Below are 15,827 nucleotides of genomic sequence, written 5' to 3'. Positions count from 1 at the left end.
AGCAAAAGTACTGCAGCAAGGGGGGATATGAATATCAAATCTCAGGAACACATGAAAGCATAAAAACACTCAAACAACTTCAAAAGCCTGCCATAGGAAACTGAGTGTTTTTACCATCCCCACGCTCGAATATATTATCTGAGACATGGATCAGCTAAGAGGAGGGAGGACCACCAACATGCCTGCTCCAATGTGTAATATGTTGAGCAGCTTGTATTGATTCTGAACAGGTACAGCCTCCAGTTCAGTGCAGGCGTTTCATTTGGAAGCCAAGAGGTGAAGCTTTAAATGCACAAGGGCTCGGGGGAGCAGAGCTGCTGTTATGAAAATGAGGCTGTCCAAAACAATTCACTTTTGCATCCCATTAATTGTCAATTTGTGACAGAAGAGGCCACCACTAAGTATCTGTGAGATTAAAAGTGAAGGGAGACACACAAACATGCACAGGCACACACACACACACACACACACACACCATAAAAACACTCCCTGCAGTTTCCCGAAGATACAAAACCAATATGAGTTTCACAGACTAATGAGGAGCAGTGTATGAAACAGTGCAGGAAGCAAAGATGTTAAATATTGTTTAAATTGCGCCTGGTTTTTTTCGACTGGAAGTGTAAACAACATGCAGAAGACTGTCTTGAGGATTATTTAATTACTGTCAAGCCAAATGACATCTAAAACTTGCCAAGCAAAAGAAAGCCTCTTTAATGAGTGCAATGATAGTTACGGCTTTGTTTTTTGTGTGGCGATCTCTACAGCAATTTAACAAAGCACTGCAATGCAAGCACTGCCTGTATTTTTCATTAGACTTCATTAATGGGACACTATACATTCTGCCTTTACCATGAAGGACAGGTCAGGCCCAGCATTTAATGACATGAGAAAACTTAAGCCTCGCTTTGCAGAGATGAGTGACCTCTGGCTACAGCAGATGGCATAAAGTTTTACTGCTGTATAAGTAGAGTCTGAGAGAAGAAAATGGTGTCAGAAAGAAATGGATCAAGACAATGTTGAGAAGGACATAGAAAATGGTGAGCTCACATCTATGGAGGAAGCGTTTTTAAAATGGACCTTTGCTGCACCATCCTGATGAAAAGCATTAGAGATAAAGCGTAAGGGCAAGTGTTAAAGAAACGCCCGCCTCCCTCTTCCTCTCCCACACTTACAGGCATATCCAGTATAGGAAGTGCACTCCTGACAGCCTCTTGCTGTCTTTTTCAGAAGATATGTAATAGTATGGGTCTCAATCTGGGGCCCTCTCAGCTCATGCCTTATGCTCAGGAATAATATAAAACATAACTGCTCATCATCTACACTCAAAACCTTAGAGTTATTGAGAACATAGGATGATATTTCATTATTATTATTATTATGACCGCCGCGCAGCGAAGCGGTTTAGTCAGATTTTTTTCTTCTTTTTTTTCTTTTCTTTTTCACACGGCCACATTTCCGTCAAGGATTCCCCCGGGTCACTGAAAGACCGGGGTACACGAAACTTGGTGGGCATGTAGCCCCACATGGATAGCATGGAACCATCGTTTTTCGTTTTCATCTGTAGCCCCTGGACTGGACCCCCCGAAAGGAGGGTAGGGCAGACACAGTTTTCTGTGAATATCTCGAGAACCGTAGGGTTTAGGAGGACCACCTTTTTTTTGTATGTTGATCTTAAGGGGCCATGTCAACCCATTCCATAACCACTCATTTCATGTATAGCGCTACCTAGTTAAAAATAAAAAAATAAAAATGAGGTGTTGTAATTGCAGGTATCTGTGACCTAACATGGTCAAAACTACACGAAATTGGAAGTGTAGGATCATTATGACACCCTCTGAATGCACGCCAAGTTTCGTGGAATTACGTTCATGGGGGGCCATACAATAAAATAATGTATGTGTACATTTACTGTAGTGACCGTACACCAACAGAGTTTTCTGTGAATATCTCGAGAACCGTAGGGCCTAGGAGGACCACCTTTTTTTTGCATGTTGGACTTAAGGGGCCATGTCAACCCATCCCATTTCCACTTATTTAATGTATAGCGCCACCTAGTTAAAAATTAAAAAGCAAAAAATGAGGTGTTTTAATCACAATATCTCTGGCTGACATGGTCAAAACTGCATAAAATTGAAAGTGTAGGATCATTATGACACCCTCCGAATTCATGCCAAGTTTCGTGAACTTTCGTTCATGGGGGGCCATACAATAAAATAATTTATGTGTACATTTAGTGACTGTACACCAACAGTTTTCTGTGAATATCTTGAGAACCGTAGGGCCTAGGATGACCAATTTTTTGCGTATGTTTGCCTCCAGGGGTCATGTTAACCAATTCCATATGCACACATGTGTATAAACAGATATTCACACACATACATTCACAGTAATCATACGTATGCCACATACACACAGTAGATGTACGCATGCATACACACACACACAAGCACATGCACGCACGCATACACACACACACACATAAACACGTACACGCACAAATGCACACAATTCAACAATTTCTCAAAATTATGAACAGGCAAGATGGGGGTGGGGTTATATAAAATGTATTTTACATGTGAAATCTATGAACTAATCATGTTTTGATACTTGTTGAGTTGCCGATACCAGTGAGAATTGAGTGTGCATAATGCAATTCAGTGAGACCGCATATATGCCTTTCACCTTTTGTTTTTAGCCAGCAGCCAGACCAGCAGATACCCTGACTTTGCTGAATTACTGAAGCTAAGCAGGAACAAAGGAGGAAATGAACACAATTTGCCAAGTGAGACTTATTTTTGTGTAAAAAATGTGCCGGTCATATTTTGTACCGCTCTGCGGTACATCTAGTTATTATTATTATTATTATTATTATTATTATTATTGTGGAGTATGATCACTGTACCTTTAACTCTTCTTTTAGTCTTTGTGTCTCTCTTCCATTCACCAACTTATAAGCACATGCAAAAGAGAGAGAGAGAAAAAAAGATATTTCTGTTGACCTGTCAGAGTCTGCGCTGTCACAATCCCTCCAGACAGCCCCCAAATAACAGGCAATCACACAACTTCCTCACGAGTCATTTCACCATGTGACACCGCCGCCTCACCCACACAATTTTCCACGCGCTCCAACACCAATTACACCCCAGCCACATGTGACAGGGTAGAGCAGTGGGGGAGAGATTGGCCCCTCCATCTCTTCTCTTGGCCCTGCTCTTCAGATTGATTGAGGGGGCTTTGCATAGCGTCATCCTCTAAATCAGACCTGCCACAGTCCCCCCTGGCTGCACTGCTGACTGCTCTGTCAGGGACTCGGCCGTCGGGCATTTTTCATCCAGAGTTGGTTTACTTCAGGGAGAGGATGTCTCCTGGGTCATGTGCGGTGGTGTTTATTTACCCAAACGGGGGTGGAACTGGGACGGGAGCACAGCGAGAGGAAGAAAGTAAAGGTGCTCGCATTCTACAGTTGCCAGTTGTTGGTTGGTTCAGCTCCATACGGCCTAGATAGTAATGGAAAATAATGACTTCATGGACTCAAACTCGAATAAATACTCCAACAAACACTAACAAATTTGTTGATGTTTCTTTGGTTCAGTGTGAAAGCACCTTTAAAAGCACTCAGATTTGTTGGTCCTGGACCAGGTAGTGTTTCCCTTGGTAAGCGCAAACCCTCCTAACATTTGACAGAGGAGACTGACTACTATTTTAAAGCCAGCGGTATTTATGCAGTGTCCACCGATATATTTATGCAGTGTCCACCGATATGACCTGCCTTCACACACTTCATATGCACACAGCACTCACACTCAAGAGCTCCTTTGGAGGACGGACACAGCTTCCTCTCCCATCAGGCAGGTGAGAGGCTAACTTCCCTCAACTCCTCTGCTCCTGAACAACAACTCTGTCATGACCTGACACTCCTTTAAGTGGCTAGAAGAGGAGAGGGGGCTTTTTTTAGTGATGCACAGCCATTTAATGTTATTTTTTGGTTGCCTTGGACAACAGGCAGTTTATACCACTGGTAACTGCACTTTGGCAGGCTTGTGCAGGGAGATCATTAAAGATAATCCCTTTAGGGAACTTTGACAGAGCTCATGCAATTAGAACCTAATCAGTTTAAGGGTAGGCATTAAATCTATTGCAAAGTGATATATCTGCTGCAGAGATGGATGACTTTGATCTACACTGATTTAATGTCCCGACAACAATCTCTGCAATAGATGTTTTATGATACTTCTCTGTTGTCTGGCTGAAATGTATCAGCAATAAAAAAAAAAAATTTGAGTCAAAGTATGATACTGTATGTTACCCGTAGAGGAATGTCCAGGGACAAAAAACACTCACTGAGACACAGTAGGCCTCGTATGCTCTCTCATGGTCACAGTGTTCACCTATAAAATATTGTTCGGCCTACAGTCAACTACCTAGAAGATGTGCCTTTTCAGAAGAAGAAGCTGAAAATAAAAAGTGTGTGGGTGTGTGTGTGGGTGTGTCCATGCCATGTGTGTGTATCAGCATTAATCAAGGATCTGTAAAAAAATTCAAACTCTTTAAACAAACTGATAATTTCCTCAGTAGCATTGCTACTTTCACTAGGCTAATGAACCTCAGCCTATCGTGTTGAGACTACATATCCCAGCGTGCCCACTTTTACAGTGCGACAGGGGCAGGCAAGTGGACATGAATTGACTCTCAAACTCCTTTTATGAGCCTGTCTGAACGTCCCTGAGGTGGAGTGGGGATTCCAACTGGCAGTTAAATCAAAGCCCTGTGCCAAGAGGCCCATCTAATTGATGAGAAGCTGCCTGCGTATGTTCGACAACAGCACTTTGCCATACCTGATACAATCACACCCCAGGCATCAGTTAGGAGAGGTAGACAGAGGAGGAGAGAGAGAGAGAGAAAGAGAAAGAGAGAGAGAGAGCCAGCCACATATTGAATCAGTGACTCTGACTTAAGCGTTGTCCGTACGTTTTATGGGGACGTGCGGACGAAGAGATCGTTTTAATGAAGCTCATCTGAATTGGTCTCTCTCCACCTGAGGAGGGCAGGTGTGCTTCGTGTGCAGCGGCGTAGCGATTATTATTGTCCCCATCAGTGCGTGACGACAAAAGGGTACTTAATCCTCATATCCATAAAAGATTACATGCTGACACAGTGTAATTGCGCGACGTGGAGAGATACTGTTCTCGTGAGAAGTCTCAAAGCTAGTAGGACTACAACCACTCCCTTTCCCCTCTCACCTGCAGTCATTATCTCCATCATGCGCACAGAGACAGAAACACGTCACTAAATCCGTCACTATTTCCTTTGCAAAGGGTTTCTGCCACTTAGGATTACACCTGCAGTGGTTTTTGAGACACAAACTGACTTTAAGAATGGATTCTCAGGTTGCTTGTGTACATTTACTTTTATAATGGCCACAATCGTAGACAAGGATTTTACTACTACTACTACTACTACTAATTATAATAAATAATATCAAGGTTTGGATCAACTTGGGTATCAGAAAGGTCTTGTGTGACTACAGATGAATACAGTTTCCTCTTTTAGGCTTTTGGGCTTTGACATTATACGTAATAGCCCTATTTGTACTGTACTAGCCTACCGCACGACTGCATTCAGTTTACTAAAGTGTTTGTAGTTAATGAGGGTAATGTCATCCAAATTACAGCCATAAAAAACAACAACACTTCAGTATAAACTACCCTATTGGATATTCATTTACACATATAAAGTTGCTGACCTGTGTACATGTACAGTATATGTACTATACTTGAAGACACTAAAATTAAAAAGGGCCTTGGAAATGAGTTGCCTGGTTCGTAATTGACATGGTGGCAAGCCACTGCTAGCATATGTCCTTGCAAATTAAATCAACACAAAACAAATAATTAAATAAGGGCTGGGAGGGAAGTGATGCGATTAATGAGTTAAATATCACTGAAGATGTGCCCCTGAGATCGCCTCATTCCTGGGTCATATCAGTCTTCAGTTTAGGCAGCCGGCGTGACTGGAGATGACCCACAGCCAATGAGCCGAAGTATTTCATTAATTAGGACAAATAGACACGTACTGTAGATGCATCACTGTGTAATGGCGTTCGGTCTGATCATTGGAGGATAAATTAGGCAGCAGGATCTTTTGTACTGATCGAAAATGCGGCACTTTGTGTGTTTGTAAACAGTCAATCAGCCAAGATGCGGCAGCAATGCAACACTGACTCATTTTGTAAGATGGAGATATTGATCTTCCGAGATATGGCACTACTGTCATCCTAACCAGGCCCGATACCAAGACAGGGCATTGGGGGGTAATACCCCCCACCCCACCCCCTCCCGGGATGGTGATTCAAAATCTGATCCAGATCATCATGCATCGTTGGGGATGGTGACCCTCGACCTTGCCAGACCAGTACATTTAAGTCATGTGAGCAGCCATACAGGTCGACATACACACAGAGGGAGTGATAGACAGCCCATTACAATACCCTTTAAGGGTAATAACCCAGGAAAAGGGCACATATATGCATAATGAACAGTAGGGATATGTCCCTACCCGTATATCGGGCAGATAGAATTGCCCCTTTACCCTTTGACCACCCAGACCATGTATCCTCTCAGAGGTCTTCAAGACATCCGATATAGGAATGCTATTTGATCGGTTGAAATGTGGGGGGTATCAGTAGGAACACATTACGTGCAAATATCAATGAGAATGGCAATGTGCTAACAGTGGTAAGCTCTCAGGGCAGTCAGTCCATTCCTCAAGCATGGGCGAGTCTTTCAGATGACTTCCACTCTTCCCCTCTGCACAGCACACATACTGTACTATCATTCTGTCAATGCCATGAATGAATTCAAAATTTGTCATGAAGCTCTCCCCAAAAAGAGTAATGAGTAACTGATGAATATGCGGCACAAATAATCTGTTTGAAAAGGGTTAGTTAGGCCACTTGCTGGACGCACGTATTTAGTGCGAGTACCGCTGTGCAAAATTATTCAATGTGATTAACTGCTATTTTCCACATCATTGTATTTGAATGACATGGATACTTTTGCTGTTGCTGTAAAAATGTTTTCTCTGTCTTGATATTGCAATATTACTCTCCTGTTCCACATCATTCACTGTAGCATGCTGCTTGTTGTGAGTGAGAACTAAGTGAGAACTACTGACAGACAGCAGACATAGACAATGTGTGTGTGTGTTTGTGTGAGAAAGAGAGAGAGAGATTCATCCATGGATGATTATTTGTGATTGGGAGCAGAAGGCTGAGCATAGAGGTTGGAGACGGAAGTTGGGGTGGAGCCCACCTCCACTCCAAATCCTCTCCCGGCTGCCCTCCGCGCTGATTGGGGTCACTGGGTCTATTCAGATCATTCTCCGTCCACCACACTGGCTCATAGACCAACACATACACTTTATTGTACGCTTACAGAGCAATGGAGAAGTATTGTGATATAACAACGAGGGCCTCGGTGATGCATGTGGCGGGTATTATCATTTGCATGCACCTAGAACCTGATGCTGGTTGATCATTCTGAATGCTGTTTGTGTCAAATAGGATGGGTCTGAGACCGCCATCTTTCTTTGGCACCATGAAGTACCTGCTGTAAAACCCACTCTGTGTGTCTTATGTATGGACCAGCTGAATGCCGTGCTTTTCGACTGTGTGTGTGTAGAGTCTATGGAGAGTCTGTGCATGCACGCCAAGGTCAAGGTGTTGTCAGCAACAACATGGGGGGGGGGGGGGGGTAGAGAGACAATGTTCTCTGAGCAACTGGCAGACGCATGAGGGTACCCACAGCATGAAGTCCAGGGGTCTTTCTCAACGTGGTGAGCTGAGCAGGCGTGCCCGAGGAGTCCAGCCTGATCAACAGCTCCCTACTCTAGGCGCTGGAGAAGCACTGAGGTGTTCATAAGCCGGCACAATTGCCCCACATATGGGAATGCCTTCTCTGCCAGAGTGGCCGTAATGTCAGCAGGTGAGGCTTGCCACTGCTCGAGGAAGACAGCCACCGCCTCATCGACAACGGGAAGAGAGGCGTACACGAGCCGGTCCACCTCTCAGAGAACTCGCCGAGAAGGGGCGATCCCAAGAGCGTCGGAGGTGGACGATCAGTGGCGCCGCCAGGCGTAATCCTGTACGCACTGTGCGTATAATTTTTCAATGTTTTATTCATGAAAATCATTCAGTATTAAAACAATGAAAATAGCCCGTGTACTGTCTTAATTGAAACATGCTTCGCACACAAATGATAGCCTATGTTTAGGGCAAAGAGAATAGACATCTCAACATAAGAATACTTTAGAAGATGATGATTGGTGTAAACTTTGTCACGACATGATGAGCAGTCCTGGTGCTTAAAAACGCAACGTTAATCCATTTAAAGCAATGTTCACGTCACGTGAGCCAAAGCCGATATGGCCAGAGCTGCTTGCTCTGTAAAGGTATTTCTGTCCCACCCAAATTGCGGTAAAATTGGGAGTCGGGGAGGATGCAGCACTCGGGCTCACACACTATGGTACGGAAGTGCTTCAAGGGCTCCAACTTGACACAGTGGGTTGGCGAGCAAAGAGCAGTAATCTAACGTCATACTCACCTCATTTGGCTGCCTTGAAAAGGCCTTTCTTCCAGCTGGCCTTGCTTTGGTTTTTCAAGACGAGTCGGGGAAGCTAGCGAGGCTCGGGCAGAGGACTTTGAGTCCGGCGTGCTGGTGAGTGTAGTATCGCTGCCCGGTTGGAGGCTTTCTTCGAGCACCATGTGAGGTCTTTGTGATTGCTGAAGACCACAAAGAGGACTATTATAGAGACCATTACCTTCAAAAACCTCTTAAGGACTCACCTTTCAGAGAACTTCCTCTAACCACTAACAACCCAACACACTTAAGTTGCACTTACCATGATGTTCCACTTTATCCTGTCTGTCAATCTTATCTACATCCCTGACTCAACTTGACTCTGAGCTGTTACTCTATTTCTTCTGCAAGATAGTACTCATCATCATTACAGTATTGTCTCCTATTCCCACTGTTTCTTAATTGTTCTTCATTATTTGTCACTTTGGACAGAAGCGTCAGATAAATGAATAAATGACTTTCTTACATTAGACTGATCCAAATACTTGAAGGTTAGTGGATATGTCTAACTAAACCAACAGATTGTCATTTATGGGATGGAAAAAAGACATAATACAAAGGCAAGCAGCAGGAGTAGAGAGCTTTGGACTGACAAGGGTCCTTAGTAGCAGCAGGAACCAATTTAGGGTTAGATCCCTTCAAGAGTCGGGTGGTTCCTCCAGGTGCCTGTCCACTCAGTGGCACCTGGACTACCTGACAGCCCTCACCTGTCACTCATTAGGTGAGGTGCCAGGCCACAAATTACTGGAAGTGTCCACGGCTCGCTGCTGATTTCGGGAGACGTGTCTGCAGCCAGATTATCCAAGATGAGCAAAAACAAAATGGCCAGTCACTTAGGTACGGTTGATTGAGTTCAGGAAGTTGATGGGGCAGTGTGTATTCTACCATTGGTAAGGGGGAGGGAGGACAGGGTAACAGAGCAGACCTACCAGTCTGCTGTGAGAAGACATTAGGGTCAAAAACCCAAACAGAGGTTAAGTAGATTTGATGTCCTCATTAACACAACTTGAAGGCATCTTTCATTAACACAAGGCTTTCACTGACTCTCTTGCGGCTGTTATACTCAGAGACAGATCAGAATTGGGGGGTATTCCAAGTATGTGGTTTAGTGAAAACCTGGGTAAGTTAACTCCGAGTAAGTAGTAAACCTCCTACAACAAGAGCCCTATGACGTTGCTTTGTTATGAGAATGAAGCCAGATCAGATCTCTGATGTGGACACTGCAGTAAGCTCAGCTCAGTCTTCAGAAGTTATTTAATCAACTATTCCGCCTTGATGCAACAAATTTAAAACTGTTGGCACGCCAGCACTTTCAGGACGCCTGAGATTATGAGATCCATGACAGGAGCTTCTCACCGTGATGAACTACTTCCTGTGCCTTTTGTGTGAAGTGCTGCCTCAAATGACCTCCGCATTCACTCCCAGGGCTGCTTCAAACCCGACAGCCCAACTGACGAGGAGGAGAGTGACGCGGAGAAATGACAGCGGCCTCGTTTTGTCCAGCGCAGCTAAACTCCGGGCAGTGGAATCCCTCTCCCTGACAGCCTCTACAATGCAGGAGATGGTGTAGCAGTCGATATCTCTCCTCTCACCCCTCTGATGGACAGAGCCCTCGGTGGAACAAGGCTGCCTGGCAATTAGATCTGAAGAGGAAGGTGTGAGAGTGCGGAGGAGATGATGAGGCCTGTGCTGCCGCCGCAGACTTGTCTGTCACACGACAACCAGGCGGTCCCAGCCCAGATGCTAATACCAGCCGACGTCTTGGTGTTGTTTGGCCTGATGGGGGGCTGATGTGCAAATGACAGCTTTTAGCATTGTGCTCCTATTCTGCATGTCGCTTTTGTCCACACTCGTTCCAGCTTGTATTCCCATTCCTGTTTTTTTTCTCTCTCGCACACCCATTCGTCCTTTTCTTTCTACAGTATCTCTCTCCCTCACACACACACACTGCTATCTCTCTCTCACTCTCTTTTCATCTCAGTCTCTCTCTGTGTGCTTAATGTTTAATTGAAACAGTGGCCATTTTTTATTAGCAGAGTTTTATGTCTGCTGTGTAAATATTATGGTGTTTTTTTTCTTCTATGAAATGTTTTCTGCAGCAATTCCTCCACTTCACACCATATCCACACAGAACACCAGCAGCAATGCATAAATGTTTACATTACCTTGCACCTTTAAGTAGTAATTGCTATCTCACTTTTCAAATGGTATAAATATTTTTCCAAAAGCAAAATACCCATGGGAACAGGCTCTTCTCCCCAATTCTAGCACAAAGGTAAACCAAACTTGCTTTATAAAGCGAGGTTAGCCAGTTGTAAGTAATTGCAAGAATGTAAAACCTTCCATTCTCAGAAAAAAAAGTGCAACAAAAGCCCTTGAGCATACTGCATTATTCAGCATCAGCTTTTTGTCCCTTGCACTTACACACTTTTGAGCAAACATGCATCAGAGAATTAAACACTGCCACTGTGTGCTGGATATGCAAATAACAAATGCTGAGTGGGTTTGTGGGGAGGGGGAAGGGATGAGAAAGAGAGTGTGTGTGTGTGTGTGTGAGCGAGAGAGAGTATATGTATGTGTTTGAGAAAGAGAGAGAAATTCAGGGAGAAAGCTAGGCATACTTGGCCTTCTGTTACAGTGCTTTTTCCGACCCTCAACTGCTTTGCCGCAGTCTCATGCATACTATCATATAAGATTATAAGATGATTTTTATGACATAATAAAGCAAACAATATGAATTGTTACGATAAACAGGGCCTGCTGGGAAATTATACTAGATGGTGTGAGGCTGACGGGGTCTTAAATACTCCATAAGGTGGGAATACAGCCTGCCTTTACAGCAGAGATGCTCTGTGTTAGCACTCCAGCTCTGTGTGGTCTCAGCTGACGATAAAAACATATATAGAAGAGATGAATGCAGGAGATTGCATCTCTACATTCTACTGGCCAGTAATTCTCTCTCTTTCTCTCTCTCTCTCTCTCTCTCTCTCTCTCTCTCTCTCTCTCCCCATGCATCTCTCTGTGTCCCCACATGTTTGATTGCTAAATGTGCCTGCTATGTCAGTCTTTGTCTCCCTCGCCTTGTCTGTCTTGTTCCTCCCACAATGGCGGATCAGCCTCACTAAAAGAGCACAATCACTCAGACAAGTGGCTTGATTTCTATCTCCGCGCTCCCCACCTGGTCTCCCAGGGAGCGCTGTGCTGTGTGAATCACTCCTGGGCCTCCACGGGCCATCACAGCAGCGGGGAGCCCCACGGCGCTCTCCATGGTGCTGAATCTACAGCCTCCTACACAGCAGCTATCCCACCATGCAGGAGCAGAGGTGGATTTGTATGGAAAAACAGCTGTAGACCTTAATGGCTAATTGGAAGATGCTGCTAGATTATTGGAGTCAAGGTTCTACCTTTTGTTTGTAATCTGTAGTTCTATCTTTTGTCTGTAATTGGTATTATTTGCCTCATGTTTGGGTACAAGCGTACCAGAGGCTTTTTTTCCAGCCCTGTCTCTCTTTCTACCATTCTCCTTTACCCTGTTTATCACTTTCCGTTTTATTTTCTGCCATATTGCCTTTCTCCACGCAGCGCAGATGCTTTTTATTGTCGCATTGTCGTGTGCCTCAGTGTCAAAACATCCTCCGAGTGTGTGAGCCGTCAAACGGCAGCTGATCGCAGAGGCACTCGGGCTGAAAGGCAGGAGGAGCAGAGATGATCACACACACAGATACGCTATTCAAACAACCCGGAAATCCTTGAATGAGAATTGCTGAGGCAAAAAGAGCCAGTAATTAATATGAGAGAGACTGAGAGAGAGGGAAGGAAAGAGAGTGAGCAAAAGAGAACAAGAGAGAGAGAGAAAGCAAGAGAGAGGGGAAGAGAAGGTACATAGGCTAGACAATCGCCAAGCAAGTTCTGGTTGCATCATTTCATGCATCAAGTGCATTTAATTAGCAGGCCTTAATTACAATTCTGCTTTAAAGCAACAATTCAGGATTCATCTAGATCACTTTCATTAACCACCTAAGTCTTCCCACTATTTGTTATCTACCTCGTCTTCCCTCGCCCCAAAAAGCCCTTCAAGGTAATTACAGTACTATACATGGGGATCCGTCTCTTCGCAGCTCAGCTTAATTAGCTTTCCTCTTCCTTTCATTTGTCCCCTCCTTCTCCCGCCCTCCTTCCTTCCTTCTCTCCGCCCGCTCTCTCTATCCCTCATCGGGAAAAGGGGAGACAGAATGTCCAAAAGGTTTTTGATGAATCACGTAGGTCCTAGAGCCGACCGTTGTTTTTCCAGGGCCAAGGGGCCAAACCATTTGTTACATCCTACTAAATTGCTGGCAACATTTAAATGTGACATATAGAGCATGCCACCATTAACAAGGACCTATAAAACATATGGATGCTCTTCAGCAAATGCCTGCCAAAAAAGCCCGTTGGCAAACAGATGGTAAAACAGGATGATAAATATTAGCATAGCAGAGTGTTGAGGAAAATTCTTGTGATAAATATGACATCTTTCCAAGCATAAAGCATGTCTCGCTTAGTGAAATTAAACAGTGATTACATATGAAGCATTTAAAGTGGTTTCCTGTCATTAACGCCTGATGCACAGGCATACACAGGCACGTGCAGAGAAAGGGGGCTACAGGGGCTCTAGCACCTGCCCTTTTGCCCCTTTGATGTCCAAGTGCCCTTTTGACAAGACCCGTTTTTTACTTTTTAAAATTAGTAATACTTCCGCTAGTTCCAACGTGAATATTCGCTAAAATGTCTCATTAATAGTTTGTGAAATTAGAAATGTACAAATATAACAATTTTCTGTGTTAATTGAAATGCCTTGCGGCCACCAATCCGTGACGTCATACATTCAGTGAACTCTCAGAAGGTGCACGCAGGCACAGTGCTGCAGGAGACATTTGGGAGCACGGTAAGGTCACTTGGCAGTTAGCCTATCTGAACATGCAATAGTATTCAGCTTAGAGATAGAGAATAAAATGTTTAAAGTTGTTTCATGTTTAATGAAGTAGGCTATCAAACCCGTTTTAATGTAACCATGTCATGGTCCATCCATTTCAATAACCTGGCAGCTTCGAAAATCTAAGGCTGAACGTTCATAACATATTCTGTTTAGGTTACTATGTTATAGTAGCTTAGGTTAGTAGACCTAGTTCATAAAACAGAGTAGGCAAACCTTTCTAAATCGTCATAAGCCGACGACATATAGCCTAGAAATCTAGAAGCGCCCCTAGCGGTTGCTGCCAGGGCTAGACGACATAGGCTACTGTAGTTGTTTAACTAACTCAACTCCACACGTCGTTCTCTGTTTACAGTAGGCTACATTACGCGTCATTTCACTCAGTGGCCACACGCACAGCACGTGAATCTGCAAGACACCAGCTTGCTAATGGTGGTAGTACACTGTGATAAACAATAAAATGATAGCCTGACAAGCCAGACTAGGCAATAACGTATTTGCTGCCGCTAGGGTGCGTCTAGATTTCTAGGCTATTAAAATTAGCTTTGAATTTATGATTGTAGCCTTTTTGATGTAGCCTTATAGCCTATGATCTCTGTGTAGACAATAGCCTAATGAAAACTGAAAAGACCTATCTGTCTGTGCCCTGGCTACAGTAGGCCTACAGCACATGCACTCCTATTGAATTTTCAGAACCAAGGAGACTGTATTCTCTGTATGAGAGATAGAGAGAGAGAGTGAGTGAGTGTGTGTAGGTCAATACACACACACTCATTCACTCTCTCTCTCTATCTCTCATTCTCTCTCATATCCATACACACACACACACACACACACACACACACATGCCCCGAGAGGGAACAAAGTCAATGATAGAACTCATTCTCCACCGACTCCCATGTGGAGATGAAAACCATTTGGACAGAAATTTGCATCATTATGGAAACGCAATTTCATCTCCACAATGAGGCCGCTAATGTGTTTACACGTCCATGTGTAATCAATACACATGTCCGAGGAGTTTATTAAAATCACATCACAGTTTGGGAGGGGGAGGAGGAGGTGAGGTGAAGTATGAGGACGCGTGGGGAAATTGGTTGTATCCCAGAGACACTTCAGCTTGGCTGAGCATGCCTGCAGGTCCCCAGCCCTGGCTCCACTGCCACTCTGGAAATGAATCATGCACACTGCTCTTTGGACTCCTCCAATCAGCATTCTTAGGAGATTGCACATTGCTGATGAGGTGTGACGTGTTGCCTGAACACCATCCATATGGACCACAGAGCGGTAGCACAAAACCAATACGTCTTACAAGGCGAAAAGGCAGAAAGGCTAGATTCAGCGTTAGCTATCAAGGTAATCTGTCTGACCTAGAAAATATGATTAGGCAAATTAGGAAAGAAACTGATCAGGAATTGAATCGTAATGTTAAACCAATGACCTTGCAACCTACTCTTGAATTAAGTTTACCTGAAAGTGTGGAAGTGGATGAATGTGTTGTAACAGATGATGAACAATGTGCTGGATTACTAAACCATATTGCCCTGACCTCAGAAATACTTGATGAGTATTGAATGTGAATTAAAGAATGGAAAATGAACCATAACTGCAAACAATGACCTCATAATAAATAATAAAGTGCGATGAATGAAATGTATCAATACAAGTACTTTAGTAGCCTGACATTGTAAAGTTTAGGGAATTATGTATTTAGAGAATTGTATTTCTCAAAATTGTTTAAATGAATGTATTCAGATTGCATTGTAATGCCATAAGTGCAGGCTCGGACTGGTAATCTGTACAACCGGGCAAATGCCCGGTGGGCCGGTGACCTCCGGGATTTTTTTTTTATTATTATTATTTTATTATTTAGCCTATTTGTGGCCCGTCACAAATAGGCTAATGTCACAAATGTAGCCTTTAAATGCAGTTGCATCCATTTGGCTTGGGGGGTGACAGATCAATAATTTTGGCCTCTTAATGACAGGTTCAGTGTGTGTTACGATCGCGCCCCCCTGCCCCACCCCTCAAGTGGATTTGTCCAAGCAGCCACTAGTTCGAGTGCATGGTAGCCTAGGCTGTATAAGTGCCCTCCGCTGGTTGGTGTTCACATTATTGCAGTTTAACCGTAAACAGCTAGCCTGGCTAGCGCCACCACTTCTCAATGAGACGTGGTCTGGGAACCAAACGTTCATTTTCTCGTATTTGAAAAAAATGCC

General features: G+C 44.0%; 1 long non-coding RNA gene across 1 annotated transcript; it reads right to left on the bottom strand.

Annotated features, from left to right (window-relative positions):
• Positions 1-7,477: 7,477 nt before the first annotated feature.
• LOC121684315 lies at positions 7,478-9,211 on the bottom strand. The gene is made up of 3 exons (XR_006023102.1): positions 8,899-9,211; positions 8,601-8,779; positions 7,478-8,148 (listed from the first exon to the last, which is right to left on the bottom strand). It is a non-coding gene; the product is annotated as an uncharacterized LOC121684315 (long non-coding RNA).
• Positions 9,212-15,827: the final 6,616 nt, after the last annotated feature.

This window comes from Alosa sapidissima, chromosome 15 (genome assembly GCF_018492685.1).
Source record: "Alosa sapidissima isolate fAloSap1 chromosome 15, fAloSap1.pri, whole genome shotgun sequence".
Classification (NCBI taxonomy): Eukaryota; Metazoa; Chordata; class Actinopteri; order Clupeiformes; family Clupeidae; genus Alosa; species Alosa sapidissima.
Note: the sequence above shows the minus strand (reverse complement) of the source record. Positions and strands in the feature narration are given on the sequence as shown.